The sequence below is a fragment of the Macadamia integrifolia genome, chromosome 8, assembly GCF_013358625.1.
Source record: "Macadamia integrifolia cultivar HAES 741 chromosome 8, SCU_Mint_v3, whole genome shotgun sequence".
In the NCBI taxonomy this organism is placed as follows: Eukaryota; Viridiplantae; Streptophyta; class Magnoliopsida; order Proteales; family Proteaceae; genus Macadamia; species Macadamia integrifolia.
In genome coordinates this window covers 32128476-32149070 of record NC_056564.1, presented here as the reverse complement: position 1 = coordinate 32149070, position 20595 = coordinate 32128476, and the positions used below count along the sequence as shown (strand labels likewise).

The window sequence follows — 20595 nt, the reverse complement described above, 5'->3', positions numbered from 1 at the left end:
TGGCCTTGAAATTTGGTAGTTATACTGTCTTGGGTAATTTTGAATGGTTTAAGAGTTTCAAGAAATGGTTGACCGAGGATGATAGTTTGGTCAAGGTCTTTGGCCAAAAGGAAGGTTTGGGGAAGGCAAATACCATTTTTGCAGACATAGGTGTTGGACAATTTGTAATGGACATTTAGGAGGTTACCCTAAATGTAGTCATTTGAATGAGATCCAAGGAAATAGGGTTCTCCTGATATATATATATATATAGTGAAGATAGAACAAGAAGCTATTGTATGCAGATGTAGATGCAGAAAGCTAATAATGCAATCAAAGAAAATAATTTAAAATATATTTAATATTTGGAGATCAGATTACAGGGTTTGAGTGAGTAGGCTTGGGTTGGAGGATTTGAGAAGAAGAGGGTGTTTGGTCTTTGAGGAGTCTTTGAGCTGTGGATAGCTAACCTTTGGGGGACGATTAGACTTGAGATGATCGGAGCCTATTGTTGAAGACTGACAGAGCACTTGGAGGTCCGGCGGAGCACTTGGAGATCTTGGAAGAACTTGAGAGGGATGAAGAATTCTTTTGCAGAGCTTCTCTCTCTTAGTTACAAGATTTGGGTGTACTATTTCAAGTGATTTGGGAAATGGGATGATGCTCCTTTTATAATGTAAGGAAGCACATTTACATTTCATTTAGGTTTGGTTAACATTTGAATTCCATTTGGCACTGTACCAAATTAGGTACTATTTTGACATTTCATTTTGTCACTATTTGGAACTGTGCACTTGAATTTGCGTTTGAAGTGAATAGTTGTTACCGACAGATGGGAGAACTATTGGCGCCGAAAGTTGGATTTGTCTAAGGCTTCTAATTTAGAATCTTCAATGATCGTACCACGGCATTCCACGTGTCGGGGACACTGTTCTCCGTATTGGTTTGATCAAGAATATTTGTACCATATTTGTTTGAGCCTGGTATTGGCCGGACTGCCCTTTAGCCTGGGACAGTAACAATACCTCCTTTCCTTAAAAAGATCGTCCGAGGTTATTTGACTGATGGGTTTTACGATTGCACCAGTCGGTTAGTTTAGAACCGTCTTAGCAGACGTTGAGGACCAAATCATGGTTTGGTCGAAGAGGACTTTGATTTTGTGGCCCGTCGAGATCTTCGGGAGGTTACTTCTTTGAATTTGTTTGAAGACGAAGCTTTAGAGCTGGCAGGCTCATAGTCAGGATCATCTTCATATGGATCTTGGCCATAGCATTGGGCTGGCATAGATCCTTTGATAGAGTTGAGGATGTAGGCACCATCGCTGGAGCCTTCATCATTGTCTGAGTCGAAACCGAGCTCAGCCAACCGGGTAAGAAGGGCTTCCTTCTCACTCTTAATGCTTGATTTTGATGAGCCTTGGAGGGTTGGAACCGGTTTGAGACCTGTGAGGCTTTTGAGGAGTGACGACTTTTTACATTTGGAGACGTCACAGTTGTCCCACCATTTGACGTTGAAGATCCGGCAAAGGACTGGGGCAACCCAGTCAGATGTCTAGAAATCGTAAATTTGATATTCCCATAAGAGTATCCATGCCAAGCGGCAGTGGAGGAAAAACTAGAGAAGGTCAGGTTGGTGGGGATGAGGGGTTGAGTTTTGGCAAAATGTTTGAAAGGAATCTTAAATTTATGGTGAGAGGATTTCAACCATAGGACCGTATTGATCCCACCATTTTGGAAACCAGAAGGGGGTTTGATTATTGAACCTGTATTCAAAACAGAAGAACTAGGAATGACGATTAATCCTATTTTGGAAACAGAAAGCTTTGAACCAAGCTTCTTGGTAGTCATAATACATATAAGTTTGTGGACTAAAGGTATTTGAAAAACTCCTTGTATTAAGGGGATGACTACCCCAGTCTTGGAGAGTGAGGATTTTGTAGATGGTTATAGTTGTATGGGTAACCAAGGTTTGGTCATTTCGGTCATAGTTAAGTTTGAATCTGACAGAGTTAGTTTCTACGAGAATATATTCGTAAAATTCTTGATTTTTTGCAGCAGAGGGGGAGTGGTGATGCCATCCTTTGTAGAAAATTTGTTGTGCCAAATTAATGGGTGAGTCGATATATTTGAAAAGGGATTCTTTAATAGTGAAAAGATCCTCTTTATAGGGTTTTTCATGGTATTGGCTTTTGGGTCTAGGACCTTGAGCAGTTTGGAGAGGCTTGGCTTGAGTAGTTTGTAGGCTGGAGCTTGCCTTATTTATAGTTTGGAGGGGACCAGCAGTTGCGGATAGAACCATAGCGTGGGAGTAAGGTTTATTTGTGGATGCCAATTGGGATTGGCTTCTAGTGACTATTTGATTTGAAGGGGCAGCAGAGGCACCATAGCTAGATTTGGTTTTGATAAGGGAATTTGAGGAGGTAGACTCCTTAGGGGGAGCCATCCTGATAAGGTTGATTTGTAGAGTCTGGCCCTGTAGGAATTCACGGGTAAGAAAGTCAATGACTGAATTTGATTCTCTTTTAATATATTCTATTTGAAATTCAAACATTGATAATAAAGCTTGCTATCGGGCAAAAATTTGTTTTGACGCAAGATTTGAAACATCATTTTGTAAAATGTATTTAGTTGCGCTACATTCAACACGAACTAAAAATGGTTTATTTAATAATGTATTTTGAAATTTTTGTATGCAGAGAACAATCGATAGAATTTCCTTTTTGATAGTACTGTAATTTTTTTTAGCAGAATTCCAGATTTCCGAAGTAAATTGGACTAATTGTTCTTTGTTGTCATTGGGAAGTCTTTGTTTGAGAATTCCTCCGTACCCAATATCTGAGGCGTCGGTTTCAATAATCTTAAAAGCCTCAGGGTTAAGGATGAATAAACAGGAAATTTTCTTGACTAATTTCTTGATAGTTTGGACAGCCGTAGTTTGGGCGGAAGACCAGGGAGTTGGTTTCTTTTTAAGCCGAAGCTATACAGGTTCGGCAATTTTACTAATTTGAGGAAGAAAATCATGAACTTAATTTAAACTTCCTAAAAATCTTTGTAATTGGGTTTTGTCAAGGATTTGATCAGAAAATTTTTCACCAAAGGTAATGGCACGATCAATAGGGGTAAGGGTACCTTTTTCGATCAGGTGGCCAAGAAATCTGACTTTGGTAAGGAAGAATTCCATTTTTCTTTTTGAAAGGACTAAACCATTTGATTTAATAATTTGGTAGAATGTTCTTAAATGTTTGAAGTGTTGCTCTACTGAATTTGAAAAGACAAGGACATCATCAATATAGACAATAGTGAATTGTCCATATGAGTTAAAAATGTCATTCATAATCTTTTGAAATTCACTTGGATCATTTTTGATACCGAAAGGCATGACATTCCATTTGTATAGGCCAAAGGGAGTTGTGAAGGCTGTTTTGTATCGATCCTTTTCATGAATCTGGATTTGCCAGAAGCCAGATTCCATGTCGAATTTTAAAAAAATCTTTGCTTGATAAATCCTCTGTAAAAGATCCTTTTGGTTTGGGATTGGATATCTAACCCATTGAAGGGCATCATTTAAGGGTTTGTAATTTACGACCAACCTAGGGGTTCCGTGTTTGATTTCGGCAGTCTTATTGACGTAAAAGGTTGTACAACTCCAAGGAGAAGTACTGGGCCGAATGAGTTTTTTAGCCAAGAGATCATTAATTTCTTCTTTGCAAGTTTCAAGAAGAGTTTGATTCATTTGGGCTGGTCAGGCTTTAGTTGGGATTTGAAGGTCTGAAAATCCAGAAGCATAACGTAGAGAAACCATATGCTGTTTTCGATGCCAAAAGGCATCAGGAACATCAGAACAGAGGTTGAGTTCAAATTTGGACTTAATTTGACCAATCTGATGAACGGTTTTGGGAAATCCTATGTTTTAAGGAAATTTATTTGTTTAATTTTGTTAAGACCGTGGTTTGTAGGTGTTTGAGTTTGTAAGAATGGAAAAACAAATTTTTGACCTTGGAATTTTGTTGTAATATCATCCTGGGTAATTTTGAAGGGCTTAATTTTTTCCAGGAAAGGTTGGCCAAGGATAATGGTTTGGTCAAGATCTTTTGCAAGAATAAAAGTTTGGGGGAGATAAAGTCCTTTGTTACAAATATGGGTATTTAAGAGTTTGTATTGGACATTAGTCCAGAACCATTAGCCGTATTAAGGCATTGGGTCGTTCTTTCATAGAATTGGGTTGGAATGACACCTTCATTGATACAATCGGCATTTGCTCCTGAATCAACAAGGGCAATAACAGAGAATTTGAATGAGGTATTAATAACCAAGGTTATATGAATATACCAGTTTTGACAGGTAATAGTAGCCACAAAACCTGGGGTTTCAGTATTAGGGTCGGAAGGGACTTGGTTTGCAAAAGGATTTGTTAATTCATCATTTGAAGTTGAGGTTCGTTGTTTTTGCCGAGTAAGGAAGGATAATTGTTGTTTGATATGTTTTATTTCATACTGCAAAGACGCAGTGGTAGTTTCAAGGGATTTGATTCGACTAGAATGGTCGGGAATATGAGGTTTTGATATTTTGTCTAATTTTTGCATGATTTTTTGGAGATTGTACGGTTGGGGAGAATTTTGGGTGGAAACATTGTTTTTGAGATGTTCAAGACAGGCCTTCTTTTGTTCAGGGTCTGTCAGACTATCGATATAATCGAAAATGTTTGAATTAGGTGATGCATGGAGCATCCAAACAAATTTGAGAGCACAATCTTCACAGCTAAGACCAATAATGCATGAATCACAAGTGCAGGCTTGAAAATTCTCATTATTAGATGAATTGGAAGTAGTATGCTCAGAAGCTTGGATTTGATTAAGTTTGTAATTTTCATCTTCAGAGGAGGATGAAGAGGTTTCTTGAAATAGGGCAAGAATTTGAGTTTTATCTTGCTCAGAGATTTGTAAGGAATTAATTTTATTTGAGACTCTACAAAATTTGGCGATATGGCCAGGTTTGCCACATCGGAAACATCCTTGAGAGGATTTATCAAGTTTTGGATCTTTGAAATTTTTTGGTGCCTTGAAAGGCTTCCTGTATTTGTTATACTTCGGTTTTGGAGGAGTTTTATGATAAAACTCAGGGGTATTGAATGGTTTGTGGGACACATACTTCTTGGATTTGTAAAAATTTTTATAGTATTTGCGAGAAGACTTGTGTTTATGTTTTGTTGGAGGTCTAAGGGGAGGAAAATCGAATTGTTCGCAAAAGCCTCCTAATTCACGTTTGTAAAATTTGTTTTCTTTATGAATTTGTTTCTTTAGTCTAATATCTGTGCAGAGAGCGAGGCCTTCTTCATGAATTAGACTAATGATTTGGCCATAGGACATTTGATCATAGGGAATGATCCCATCATTTTCTTTCCTAAGGCGTTGTTTGATTTTTTCAGAAAATAAAGTTGGTAATCCTGTAAGAAATTTTTCTTTCCAACAGGGAAGGTTTGCGTCTGGTCTAGTTAAGACTTTGGTTAAGAAGGTGTCTTTATACCATTTGAAATCATATAATTTTTTACATCGAAGGTTTGATAATTGTTCGGCTGTTCTATCTTTGAGACGAGAAGGGTTTCCTAAAAAGTAATTAGCAATGCTGAAAATAAGGGTATTAACAACATCCTCAATAGGAATACCTTCACCATTAAGAAGGGGGTTCCTTCAGGTGTAATTTGGACAGCCATTAGGATTTCAGTTTTTTGGACATCAGTCAGGACATAATCCCACCAACCTTTGAGTTGGCCAGTAAAACCAGAAACAAGTAAGGTAGCCACAGCACTATCAGGTGTATTTTTGATACGATGTGCGTTGCTAACCATGGTCATTTCCTGGAGTTTGTTCATGAGATTATGTTCAGACAAACCATCTATGTTCCATCCATAGATGATGCCACTTTGGTAGGAAGCCTGAGGAGCAATTCCTCTAGCTTCAATTTGAAGGTCAGGGAAGACCGGATGTTGGGTTGAACTTTGACCAATTTGATTAATATGTGGGAAATCTTCTTCTTCAGACTTGAGGAAGAATCCGAAGAACATCCTATAATGGTGCGAACACCTTTATTATTTGATTCAGCCGAAGGTTCAGCTGAGCGCTGGTTTTGAACTGGTGTTTGTGGATCGTTTAAATTTGCTCCTAAATGTGCTTCAGCAGCATTTAGAATAGTAAGGCGCTGATTAATTTGGTTTAGGATAAATGATTTTTTAAGAGAATTTTGTTGTTTTTAGGGAATATTATAAGGTTTGAATAGAGGAAAGGAAGTTGGAACTGGGCCCGGTGTCATAGACGAAGAGGCTAACGGTTTAGGTTGGACAAGGTTCTCAACTCTGGATAGTTGACTACCTATGGTTTGAAGACTTAAATTTGTAAAATTTAATTGTTCAATTTGTATTCTGTTTGGATCCTCATGTTCAGAAACTTTGAATGGAGATGCAGTTATTTCATTGTTTTTCAAATAGTTATGTTTGGTGCTTTCCACCAGGGGATGGATAGCAGTTGTCGTTGGACCGGTGCAAAGGGTCCAAGATTTGTGAGAAGCAGTTTGAGTACATACCTGATTATGCCAGGGATAGTGGATATTGTTATACTGGGCATAAATATCAAAATATGTAAAGAATAAAATATTTGTTTTAAGATTTTTCATAAAATTATACCAGTTTGTTCGAATTTGTGCTTGTTGTTCAAGGTTGAAAGTTTTTAAGAACCAGTCATGTTTTTGTTTGTTTTTAAGTGACTCAAAATCGGTTTGAAGTAAAGGTTTATCAATTTGGTAATCTGTGGCTATTGGAATCATGTAAACTCCAGGATTATTTGGATCACGAGGAGGTGGAGCAACCTCAGAGTGAGTAGGAAACTGTTGATCAAGAGCCTCAGAAGAGGTTGTCTCAGGAACAGTGGTAGTGGTTTCATATGTTCCATGGACAACATTTTGACTGGATTGGAGACCAGTAAGGTTTTGGAAAGGCGGTGGAGTCCTAGTTTGGGGAATCCATTTACCTATGTCAGAAGAATTCGATGCATCTGAGCATGATCTTCGGGAACTTTGGTAAACAGGAGGGGGTATTTGTCGGTTAAACCGAATGGAAACTAGTCCGTCAGAATCTTGGGAGATAGAACGGATACTAGTATTGGAAACTTGAGGGGGAATTGCAGTCGTTTGCAGCTTCCATTCCTCAAGGAAAGTGATATCTTTCCACTAACAAAGTTTTGGGTAGACAATTTGGCCCTAAATACAGTCAGTTTCAAGATAAAGGGTTTGACCCGTAGGAGAAGTCCTACGGGCGCGAGGTTCGACAGATTTCATGGCTTTATATTTGATGCGGTGGATGATGGAAATAGGGATGGTTCCATACATTAATTTCTATCCATGGGTTTTGAGGTAGAGTTTGAGGGAATGTAAAATATTTGGGTCTTCTAAAGCTATGGACATATTTGGGTAAACATTGAAATGGACGGGTCCATGACAGAGGCTAGTTTCAATGGCTCCCAGAAGGGAATCATTGAACTCAAGAAATCTTTGGTTGTGAAGGGCTAACAACATAGAGGTGTTAAGTCCTTCTCAGTGAAGTGGTTTGATGGCCACTTGGACTAAACCAATATGGACATAATTAAATTTGTGATCTTTATATAATTCTTGTAGAGTATTTGGATAAAAAAGTTGAATTTATTGTGTTTGTGGGGTGAAATTAATGGTTTGTTCTATAGTTTTGAAAGTCTCAAGACCAAACCATCTCGATCATAGATATCATTTTTTGAAATTTTTGGCATATTCCAGGTTTGAAGTTGACGGTCAAGTCTTGTAGTTTGTTCATCATAATTAAGCACATTAGAACTTGTGCTCGCCTCACCTGCCGATCTCATGGACATGGAGCGAGATAGATGATTCATGATTTGAGGTAACTTAAACTTTGGGTAACCTCCTAGATCTAGTCATTTGATGGTATATATCCAACTTAATTTGGGCACAAACATGGTCTTACACTCTCATCTGCCACTCCTCCCAAAAGTCCAAAGGCTTCTACACCGTCAAAAACTAAAAAAATATGATTACACAAAAGAAAAGAAATCTGCAAAAAGTAAACTGAATTCACCACCATCATGGCTCTGATACCAGTAACCCTAGATCGGTTTCAGATCAATATTGTAAAGACGAATACCAATTCAATTCCTGATATTTATATCCCTAGTCAGGTCTTTCTCTATGCGTTCTCAAAATGCTATAGACCTCTGGCCTAACTAATCCCTAGACTCATGTTTACACCCCTACACATGAGAGTCGGGTCAACGTCAACTCCCATGAGAACCATAAAAACCATGTGTCTAGCCCCAAGGGGGGTAAGGAAAGTTGAACACATGACACATGTTGATTTAGGCAGGCTCAATAGAATACTACGTCTCTTGTCATCTCATAACAACCATCAGTTGAGGTTTCTACAATTTGTGGTGATGTTATTCATTTTACTTCCAACTTCGAGGATTGTTCTTTTGCTTATGTTCCATTATTGAGGAAGGCCTACTATAAAAAAAAAATTGTTAAGGCCCCCCTCAATTGTGTATGGTTATAAAAAATGAAATGGAACTGTCATCAATATGATTGGATCAGAATGGTGTCGGCCTTGATCACTTCCTAATCCCGCCCTGTCTGATCCCGTTCCACATGTATGATTCAAGGGTAAAATCGTAATAAAAAAGTATTTAAAAAAAAGGGTAGAACTAGCTGATATAGTCTAATCCAGTTCGTTCTAGAATGAAATCGGAACGGTATCGACCTTGAATGTTCCCAAGTTTTAGAACCTTGACTGTGTGTAAGACAATTATACCTTTTTGGCCTCATGAGTTATGTACGGTCTATTCACGTTTCTCTTGGAAATAATTTTTCTTAGAAAAGAAAAAGAAAAAAAAGAGGGGGGGAAGGAAATCTGCTTGTCCGTACCCCCTTGTTGAATGTGAAAATGCCCAACACGTGTGAGGGCAACTGGATCTTTTCAGTTTCCACACCCAACTATGTGTGGGAGTAGGGAACTTCAGGCTGGAAAGGATCTTCATAAAAAAAAAATGATAGTCTATGATTTTATACGTACATGGAAACCTTTTGTTGGTAGTTAGGACTGATCAATGATGTCAAAATCTTGGCAATATAGTAAGAAGAAACTTTTAGATTGAAGTCTGTTTGGAAAAAACCTGATTTGTTTTTCCACCACCATTATTTGTACGAATGCATTTCAGAAGTTTCCCTATTTCTCTTTCAACCATAGCTTGAAATTTTTTAAACACATCCAAAACCTAATCTTTAGTTTTCAATGCATATGCCCACACTTTTCTAGAAGTATCATCTATAAAGTAACAAAATAAGAAGCACCACCAAGTTTTTGCACTTTCATAGGACCACAGACATTCGAATACACCAGTTCCAAGATATTACTTTTTCTTTGAGGAAGCCTTTTATGAAAGGTAACTGTTTGAGATTTTAAAATGTAACCGCAAATGTACGGATCAGTGTAGCTACAGGTCGAACACAGGAAGAGTAGCCACTTTATTTTGCTTCTTCTTTTAATAATACGAAAGTGAACTGATTAATGGTTGTGATATAATTCTAACTACCGTCCTAAACATGTGTTTCTAAAATAACGTCCTAACCATTCGTCATCTAAGAATTTAAAGACGCAAGCCACACAATTAAAATTAAATAAATGAATAACTGAAAATAAACAACCCAAGCGATTCAAAAGCAATGAAAGAAAAAAAAATACTGAAATATAAATAAAGTAAAAAAAATAGAATAAAGCTAGAGAGAGACTCACAAGTAGGTTTTTCTACTTAGCCCGAGAGATGCATCATAATATGAGCTTCCCTACTTGACCAGAGAGTCACTCTTACAAGGGTTACTCTACTTGGCTTTAGGGAAATGGAGACAATTAAAATAAAAACAATAAAATGATGGTTCTATGGCTAGGAGGGGCAAAACCAACACATACACTAGCCATGAACCTTGGGGGAAAGGGATAGCAATAATGTAACGACTAAAATTAAAATCCTAAATTAAGAAAGAAAAGGTAGTCAGAAGAGGGAATGAGAGGGGGGAGAGAAGACTACTGAAGGAGCTTACTTACTTGAACTTCAACCCTTGAATTGAAAACTTGATCGATTTGAGATACTACTAGTATAAAAAACCAGATCTGGAATAAACCAAATCTGAAATTTCTAGTACTAGAGAAAACAAATTTGAAGATAAAAATTGAACTTGAAAGACATGCTTCATAGCTTATTCTTGTCACCTAGAACTAAGCCTAGAACTAGAACTTGAAAATTACAACTTCAATTGTTTAAACAATAAAAATAAAAGACTGAATCAAAAACAAAAAGTGCTTGTATTAATTGAATAAAGAGAACTTACAAAAGTGTTTAAAGCATAAACTTATAACTAGAGCTAGAGAAAGAGATAGAGTAACTAAGAAAAAACCCTAGAAGAAGAATGAAGTGCCTGCTCCCATTATGTTAATTATATTATATAGAGAATGGGGGAGGGAAGCTAACAATTTTAACTTCTAAAAAAAAGATTTTTTTTTATCTTGTTGATGAGGTGGAGGAGAGAGAAGATAGAGAATTGCAGGAAGTAGGGAATCTCCAACGATTTTGCTTCATTTTTCCTTCTTTTTTTTATTTTTCTCTCTCTTCTTTAAACGTGGACAACATCTTGGATGATTTTTTTTAATTATTTTTTTCCTTTCCTATTTTTTCTCCCTTTTTCTATTTTTCTGCTTATTTCCTTATTTCTCTCTCCTCTTGCGTAAGAAACCCTTTGGCCGACCTCCTTTGAGTGATGAGTAGGAGAGAGAAAATCTTCTAAAAAAAAACCTCAACAAAATGGCAACTAAGAGGTTCGAACTTAAGACCTCCTAATAAGCAAGGGATTTTGTACACCACAACTCACCAACTACGCTAGGTAGTTGTTGTTACCAAACACGAATCTTCAATCACTTAAGGATGTGGTTCATCGATCCTTGTTGGTATTTGGAATATTCTTTACACCTCTGCGACAACTGCAAACAGGCTAGTTCTGCATCTCGGTTAAGTTCTGATTAATTATTCTTTTTCTGGCCTGAAAAGAATAATCACTTGTACGGGTGATCAAACGAATGTGTAATTTTAATTGAACACGTCCATCTTGCTCAAAATTCCATCATTTTCGCAACCATAAAAAGAAATCTGACCTCTTCAAGTGTAAAATTGGAGATATAGCACCCGATAGTCCTTAAGGCCTTGAAAATATAAAACCTGCAAAAAGAGAGTACAACCCAAGGTAGCTCCATTCTAAATATGTAAAATGCATATTTTACTACCCTAGATTTCACACATAAATGTGTTCATTAGAATTCCCCCACACTTAGACTTTACTAGTCCTCGAGCAAAACAAAAAGAAAAAGAATAAAAACAAAAAACCTAACTCACTTTCATAGGAATCACGGTTGCACTTAGCATGTGCAACAAGCCTTTAAACTCCTAGGTCACCCTTAGTGGATGAGTTGTGTCTCATGGGTGTTTGCAGTGAATATACATTCAAAATTTAGAATAAACAAATCCCAACCTTGGCTAAAGGTAAGGGTCATACTGATCCGGAGCAAAGATAATTTCTCTTATTAGGGACCCCCACACTTAAACTTTTATTACCCTTTCTCAAATCGAGGCACTAGCATATTTCTTAATTTGGAACTCACATTGTCTCTTCCAAAACATCCTTATCTTAAGGCAAAACCACTTGTGAAGAAATAGGGAACCAATGACTAAGGCGTTGGAGTGTTTTTGACTAAATATGTTACCTAGCATTAATGACATTTGCACATTTTTTTCTCCTTTTTTTGCTTAATAAACTCTATTCTACTCCACTACTTTTGGCTTGAATGATATGGTGGAGCAAACACTAGACACCCAAGTTACTATGTAGTTTCGCCTTTTGCATATGCCCACGAAGACAGTGATGCTAGAGTTCTTTCAGAAGTTTCCTCCCTAAGAATTTCGATCAAGACACCACGCTTCCTGAGGCGCAATGCCCTGTCTAGTTCTAAGGGAATCAACTCTTATTCTTCTTTATACCGCATTTCACACTTCATTTAAAATTATGCATTTGTCAACTCATGCCAAATTAAAAAGAAGGTCTCAACTCCAAATCAAAAGTACAAGGAACCCATAGACTTACATCTGGTCCAACACCATAAAACAAGGTCTCTTATTTTTCAAAAGAAAGTCTCATCTCAAGATACAGGCATGTTTCTTTCTTCTCAATAGGGTTTTTATACGTTCAAAATGGGTACCTTAATCAAAACTTTTATTTTCATACATCAAGCAACTGAATGGTATGATAATTAGCCAAAAGCCAAAGTAAGACTTCATCCTTTAGCAAGCTCAAAAAATAAAAAGAAAAACAAATAAAACAAAGTGGAAAAAGCAAAAATTGGTTTCCTTTCCCACACTTAAGTCATGCAATGTTCTCAATGCATGGAAAAAATTAAAAGTGAAGACAATGCAAGGGGGTCATACCTAATTAAAAGTTAGTCATCAGTGTAAAGAGGTTCATGGAGATCCATGACCTCTTCACTACCAGTAGTAGGAAACTCGAGGAATGGTTTCAAACGCTAACCATTAACCTTCGAAATTACCCCTGTTCCTTAATTCAAAATCTCCACAGCCCCATGGGGATATACATTATGGACAATAAACAGGCCATCCCATTGGGATCTAAGCTTACCAGGGAAAAGATGCAATCAAGAGTTGTACAATAAGACCTTATCACCAATTGTAAAAGATTTGCATAGAATGTACTTATCATGGAAAGCTTTGGTCTTTTCCTTGTAAATCCTAAAACTTTCATAGGCATCATTCCTAAGTTCCTCCAACTCAGATAGTTGGAGCCTACGATGAATTCCTGCATCAGATAAATCAAAGTTGAGCTTCTTCATGGCCCAAAAGGCCTTATGCTCTAACTCAACTGGTAAGTGACAAGCTTTCCCATACATCAAACGGTAGGGAGACCGACCAAGGTTGGTCTTGAATGTAGTCCGATGGGCCCACAAGGCATCAATGAGCCTAAGGGACCAATCCTTACGGTTGGGATAAACAGTTTTCTCCAAGATTTGTTTGATCTATCTATTAGACACCTCCACTTGGCCACTAGTTTGTGGGTGATAAGGGGTAGATAACTTATGGGTGATCCCATACTTTTTCATTAAGGCCTCAAAAGGCCGACTGTAAAAATGATAACCCTATCACTAATTATTGCACGTGATGCACCAAAGCGGGAAAAAATGTTCTATTTGAGAAACTGGACCACCACTTTATAGTCATTAGATTTATAAGGTATGGCCTCTATCTATTTAGAAACATAATCAATGGCCAAAAGTACGTATAAATTCCCAAAGGAATTAGAGAGTGGTCTCATAAAATCGATGCCCCATACATCAAAGATCTCAATTACCAAAATAGGATTAAGGGGCATCATGTTCTTCTTATTGATACGGCCAAAAGACTGGTAGGCGGGACAAACCTTGTAAAAATCAAAAGCATCTTTAAAAAGAGTGGGCCAATAAAATCCACATTAGAATACCTTTGCAGCAGTTTTCTTAGGTCCAAAGTGTCCACCACATGCATGATCATGATAAAAAGAGAGAATGAAATGTTGCTCATGATCAGGAACACATCGTCGGATAATCTGATTCGGATATATCTTAAACAAATAAGGATCATCCCAGAAAAAGTGTTTAACTTAGGAATGAAACCTATACTACTTATCTTGGGTGGACCAGTGATCTGGAGTCACACCTGAAACTAAGAAGTTGATAATGTCAGCAAACCATGGTTCACTAGACACTACAAATAACTGTTCATCTGGAAAGTTCTCATTAACTGGAGAATCAACAGTTAAGGAATTGCGAAGCCGAGATAAATGGTCTGCAACTAGGTTTTCAACTCCTTTCTTATCTCTAATTTCTAAATCAAACTCTTACAAAAGTAAAACCCACCTAATGAGACGGACTTTGGCATCCTTCTTCTGAACTAGGTATCTAAGAACAGAATGATCAGTATACACCACCACATGTGAACCAACTAAGTAAGATTGAAACTTTTCTAATGCAAACATAATAGCTAAAAATTCTTTTTCAGTGGTTGTATAATTGAGTTGTGCTTCAGTTAAGGTTCTACTAGCATAGTAAATGACAGTGGGCAACTTATTAATCCTTTGTCTCAAAATCACTCCTATGATAAAATTCGAAGCATTACACATCAGTTCAAAAGGTTCAGTCCAAACAGATAGTTGAACAATGGGTGCATTGGTCAACTCCTTCTTAAGTTGCTTAAGGGATTCTAGGCACTCTTTAGAAAACTCAAAAGTTTAATCTTTGGCAAGTAATAAAGTGAGAGGTCGGGCTAACTGACTAAAGTTCTTAATAAACCTTCTGTAGAAGCCTGCATGCCTTAGAAAAAACCAAACATCCTTAACAGATTGAGGAGGTGGCAAATTATCAATTAAATCCACTTTGCCTCTATCTACCTTAATTTTCTCCTTGGATATTACATAGCCTAAAACAATACCAGATTTAACCATAAATTGACATTTCTCCCAATTCAAAACCAAATTCTTAGATATGCCCCTTTTCAAAACTAGAAAAAGATGATGAAGACATTCAGAATAGGAATTTCTATGAATTGAAAAGTCATCCATAAATACTTTTATGAATTTTTGACCATGTCAGAAAAGATGCTCATCATACATCATTGAAACATAGCAGGGACATTGTAAAGCCCAAAAGGCATATGCCTATAAGCAAATATTCCATATTGACATGTAAAAGTAGTCTAATGTTGGTCCTCTAAAACAATTGGGATCTAGTTATAGCTAGAATATCCATCAAGAAAATACTAGTATTCATGTCCAGCTAACCTCTCCAACATCTGGTCAATGAATGGCAATGGGAAGTGGTCCTTCCAGGTTGCCACATTAAGTTTTCTATAGTCTATGCACACTCTCCACCCCGATTGGACACGAGTTGAAATTAGTTCATTATTGGCATTGGGAACTACAATCACCCGACTTCTTAGGCACTACATGAATTGGGCTTACCCATTAGCTGTCAGAAATAGGATAAATTATTCCATGATCCAAGCACTTTAGGATCTCTTTCTTAATGGTTTCCATCATCACGAGGTTAGCTCTTCTTTGAGGTTTCGTGGATGGTTTGGAATCCTCCATAAGATGTATATGATGTAACACAATAGAAGGGCTTATATCCTTGATATCAGCCATTATCCAACTTAGAGCTTCCTTATTATCTTTCAACACTTTAAGTAACTCCTCTTCTTGGCTAGAAGTCAAATTTGAAGAAATTATTACAAGAAGAGTCTAGTCAGGCCCTAGGAAAGCATACCTCAAATTAGATGGCAACTCCTTAAGATCTAGCTTAGGGGGCTCAACTAAGAAATGTTTGGAAATGGAATTGGAAAGGGGTCCTAAGGGCTCCACAGGTGTGTGAAGACTCAAGACTTCAGAAAATAAATTTTCACTATTATCATCCAACTCATCTATACACTCTTAGAATTCTGAAATCAAAATCAATATCAAAGTTGGTAATTAAATCATCAGAAAAATCCAGAAAATCCTTAAGCATATTGATCTCTTATTCCATATGTGGTTGCTTGCCTATCCTAAACATGTTAAACTCAACAGTTTGGTTGCCAAAAGATAACCTTAGGAAACCATTTCGGTAGTTGATTAATGCATTACTAGTAGCCAAGAATAGTCTTCCTAGAATTATTGGGATCTCATCCTTGGTTGAGAAGGGCTTGGTATCTAACACAATAAAATCAATAGGGAAAATAAATTCCCCCACCTTTAGTAAGACATCCTCAACCATCCCTTTAGGAATCTTAACAGACCTATCTGCCAACCGAAGAGTAGTTCCAGTGGCTTTCAATTCTCCCAATCCTAATTGCTTGTATACATGGTAAGGTAAAAGATTCACACTTGCGCCAATGTCAAGTAAGGCATGCTCAATGTAGGTGTTGCCTATGACACAAATATGGTAGGGCTCTCTAGATCCTTACACTTGGCTATTATAGGCTGAGTAATTATGGAACTAATGTTACCTGCCAAGAACGCTTTTTTGGGCACACTAGTGATACGTTTGTGAGTATACAAATCTTTCAATATCTTTGTATAGGTGGGGATATGGGATATGACATTCAAAAGAGGGATGTTCAGTTCTACCTTTTTGAAGACTTCTAAAATTTTATCCATGGAAGCAATCTTCTTTTTGTTTACCAAGCGAATAGGAAATGTGACAGGAGAAACATAAGGACTATTAGGGATTTACCCTTTTTCAGAAGAATCATTTTTAGTTTCCTCAACCAAATCATCTTTAATTTCAAAAGAATCTTTAGGTTCATCAGACGAACCTAGAACAAGAGGCACACTTGTGTCCTCAACTGAAGGAGAGTTAACAGGAGTAATAGATAGGAAAGATTTAAGAACGCTCTATTGGTACTCTCTACCACTTCCAAGGGCATAAACAATATTACATTGGTTAGAGGGCCTTTGTTGGGTCTGACCTTGTACTATATTCAATGGTGCATTAGTTGGTGCTTGTAAACTAATAGGCTGATGATGCCTAGGGTTAGGCTCTGGTTGATTGGATAAAGTTCCTTTCTCCTTCTCACGCATAATTAAGATAACTTGGGTGAGTTCTCTCGTAAGATTTTGATGGCTTGTCATAAGGAGGGCCATATTTTTTTTCAAGTCACTTATTCTATTTGCATCTCCAGTGTTGGTAAACCCAGGGGGTTGCTGATAAGATGATAGAAGAGGGGCCCTAGGAAAATTAGCCTGAGGTTCTACATTTGATATAGGAAAAGTAATTTGGGAAAAAGATTGTTGTGCCAAGGGAGGCCTTTGGGGTCCAGGTTGACCTTGATTATGAAAATTAGAAGGCCCTTCTTGGTTGCCCTGATTCCAGGAGAAATTTGTGTGATTTCTCCATCTTGGATTGTAGGTGTTACTATATGGATTATTCTGTTATAAGACATTAACACTATCATTAGAAGTGCCCTCAGAGGTGTTGGGGCATTCTTCTATGACATGTCCAGGGGACTGGCACCAAGCACAAATCTTAACTAAATTGACTGATTATAGTTCTCTAGGAACAATAGCCTCAATCCTCTTGATTAGGCTATCCAAATGGGCTTCCTTGGCTACTATCCCATCCACAAAATATCCTTTCCCTCCTATAGTTATTTCACTCTCTTGAATTGATTCCCACTCACGGGTTTTGTCAGCTAAGTCAAGTAAGAATTCTCATGCCTTTCTTTTATCTGTAAAGGATGTGAATCCCTCAAGGCACATAGACTCTATCATTTGTTTAGTTGGGTAATCAATACTCTCATAAATTATTTGACATAAAATCCATAAGTCTAGGCCATGGTGAGGGCATTCTTAGAGTAGATCCTTGAATCTCTCCATAAGTTTGGAAAATGACTCACTAGGCTTTTGCCTAAACTGAAGGATATCATTTCTAAGCTTATTAGTCTTATGAGTTGGGAAAAAAATTTTAAGGAAGACAACTGTGAACTGTTCCCATGAGGTTATGGAATTTGTAGGTAATTCATACAACCACTTCTTAGCTTGGTCTTTTAATGCAAAAGTGATAAACCTAAGCTTAACAACATCATCAGAAAGCTGTTGGATCTTAATTAGAACACATACCTCTTCAAATTCCCTTAGAAATAGGTATGCATTCTCAGAGGTCAACCCATGGAAGTGGGGCAACGTAGTGATGTATTGAGATTTAAGTTTAAAATTATTGCCCTGGGCTTGTGGTAGAACTATGCAAGAAGGTTGAGCTGTTCTAACAGAGTAGAACCTATCTTTTAGAGATTTAGGTGAAGGGTTTTGATGTTGGTCTCCCATATTAAAAATTTTTAAAGAGAGCAAACATATAGGCTCACTACTTGTTGGATCTCTTCTTTCTAATCGATTCTTAGTATTACGTACCCACTTAACACTCATGTAACATAAAACTACCCACAACTAGAGTAAGACAAGCATAAAATAATGGATAGCAAAACTTTTTTTTTTAACTTTTTGAGAGCTTACCGGCAGGGATCCGGGGTTGCTCAGGTCAATTCCTGAGGTACTGCTACAGGGCGAAACCTATCTTTATCATACTGTGAGGCATGACGACCTCCACCGATACAACTATTATTGCAAGTTGTTTTTCTCAGGAATTAAATAAAAGAAAAGAAAAACAAAACAAAACAAAGCAAACAAAGCACGCTGATTTACCAAAAGAAAGTGAAAAATAACATGGAACAGTCTCTCCGGCAATGGTGCCAAAATATTATCTGAGATTTTAAAATGTAACCGCAAGCATACGGATCAGTGTAGCTACGGGTCGAACACAGAGAGAGCAGCCACTTTATTTTTTTACTTCTTTTAATAATGCGAAAGTGAACCGATTAATGGTTGTCATCTAATTCTAACTACCATCCTAAACATATGTATCTAAAATAACGTCCTAACCAATCATCGTCTAAGAATTTGAAGACGCAAGTCACGCAATTAAAATTAAATAAATAAATAATTGAAAATAAACACCCCAAGCAATTAAAAAGCAATGAAGGAAAAAAAATGCTGAAATAAAAATAAAGTAAAAGAAAGGGAATAAAGCTAGAGAGAGACTCACAAGTAGGTTCTCTACTTAGCCCGAGGGATGCATCATAATATGAGATTCCCTACTTGACCAGAGAGTCACTCTTACAAGGGTTACTCTACTTGGCTTTAGGGAAATTGAGACAATTAAAATAAAAACAATAAAATGATAGTACTATGGCTAGGAGGGGCAAAACCAACACATACAATAGTCATGAACCTTGGGGGAAAGGGATAGCAATAATGTAACGACTGAATTTAAAATCCTAAATTAAGAAAGAAAAGGCAGTCAGAAGAGAGAATGAGAGGGGGGAGAGAAGACTACTGAAGGAGCTTACTTACTTGAACTTCAACCCTTGAATTGAAAACTTGATCGATTTGAGACACTACTAGTATAAAAAACCATATCTGGAATAAACCAAATCTGAAATTTCTAGTACTAGAGAAAACAAATCTGAAGATAAAAATTGAACTTGAAAGACATGCTTCATGGCTTATTCTTGTCACCTAGAACTAAGCTTAGAACTAGAACTTGAAAATTACAACTTCAATTGTTTAAACAATAAAAATAAAAGATTGAATAAAAAACAAAAATGCTTGCATTAATTGAATAAAGAGAACTTACAAAAGTGTTTAAAGCATAAACCTAGAACTAGAGCTAGAGAAAGAGAAAACTAGAGAAAGAGATAGAGTAACTAAGAAAAAACCCTAGAAGAAGAATGAAGTGCCTCCTCCCCTTGTGTTAATTCTATTATATAGAGAATGGGGGAGGGAAGCTAACGATTTTAACTTCTAAAAAAAAAAATTTTTTTTTTATCTTGTTGATGAGGTGGAGAAGAGAGAAGATAGAGAATTGTAGGAAGTAGGCAATCTCCAACGATTTTGCTTCCTTTTTTCCTTTCTTTTTTTATTTTTTCTCTCTCTTCTTCAAACATGGGCAACATCTTGGATGATTTTTTTATTTTATTTATTTCCTATTTTTTCTCCCTTTTTTCTATTTTTCTCTTTATTTCCTTATTTCTCTCTCCTCTTGCATAAGAAACCCTTTGGCCGATCTCCTTTGAGTGATGAGTAGGAGTGAGAAAATCTTATAAAAAAAAACCTCAACAAAATGGTAGCTAAGAGGTTCGAACTTGAGATCTCCTAATAAGCAAGGGATTTTGCACACCACAACTCACCAACTATGCTAGGTAGTTATTGTTACCAAAAACGAATCTTTAATCACTTAAGGATGTGGTTCATCGATCCTTGTTGGTATTTAGAATATTCCTTATACCTCTGGGACAACTGCAAACGAGCTGGTTCTGCATCTCGGTTCAGTTCTGATCCATTATTCTTTTTTTGGCCTAAAAAGAATAATCACTTATATAGGTGACCAAACGAATGTATACTTTTAATTGAACACGTCCATCTTGCTCAGAATTTTTGTTTTCTTCGCAACCATGAAAAGAAATCGAACATATTTACGTGTAAAATTAGAGATATAGCGCCCGATAGTCCTTAAGGCCTTGAAAATATAAAACCTGCAAAAAGAGAGTAAAACCCAAGGTAGCTCCATTCTAAATATGTAAAATGCATATTTTACTATCCTAGATTTCACACATAAATGTGCTCATCAGTAACTCTATGTTGTTTACCAACCAAATGATGAGCACATAGTTTTAAAGGCGTACCTTTCATGTTGTGAAGCAAATTACTTTTGGTGAGGATTTGCATTCCTTTCTCGCTTATATGACCAAGTCATCTTTGTAGCTGATTCTTCCTTTGTTGTATTCACCTCAACCTTCCATACTTGTGCTTTTACGTAGTACAATGTGCAACATTTGCTTTCTCTAGCCACCACAAGGGATCCTTTGGTTAGCTTCCATCGACCATTACCAAAGTGGTTGTCATAACCATCTTC

General features: G+C 37.0%; 1 non-coding gene and 1 pseudogene across 1 annotated transcript; one reads left to right on the top strand and one right to left on the bottom strand.

Annotated features, from left to right (window-relative positions):
• Window positions 1-1107: 1107 nt before the first annotated feature.
• On the bottom strand, window positions 1108-16274 carry LOC122086895 (annotated as a pseudogene).
• A 1183-nt stretch (window positions 16275-17457) lies between these two features.
• On the top strand, window positions 17458-17564 carry LOC122087813. Its single transcript, XR_006142878.1, has one exon. It is a non-coding gene; the product is annotated as a small nucleolar RNA R71 (small nucleolar RNA).
• Window positions 17565-20595: the final 3031 nt, after the last annotated feature.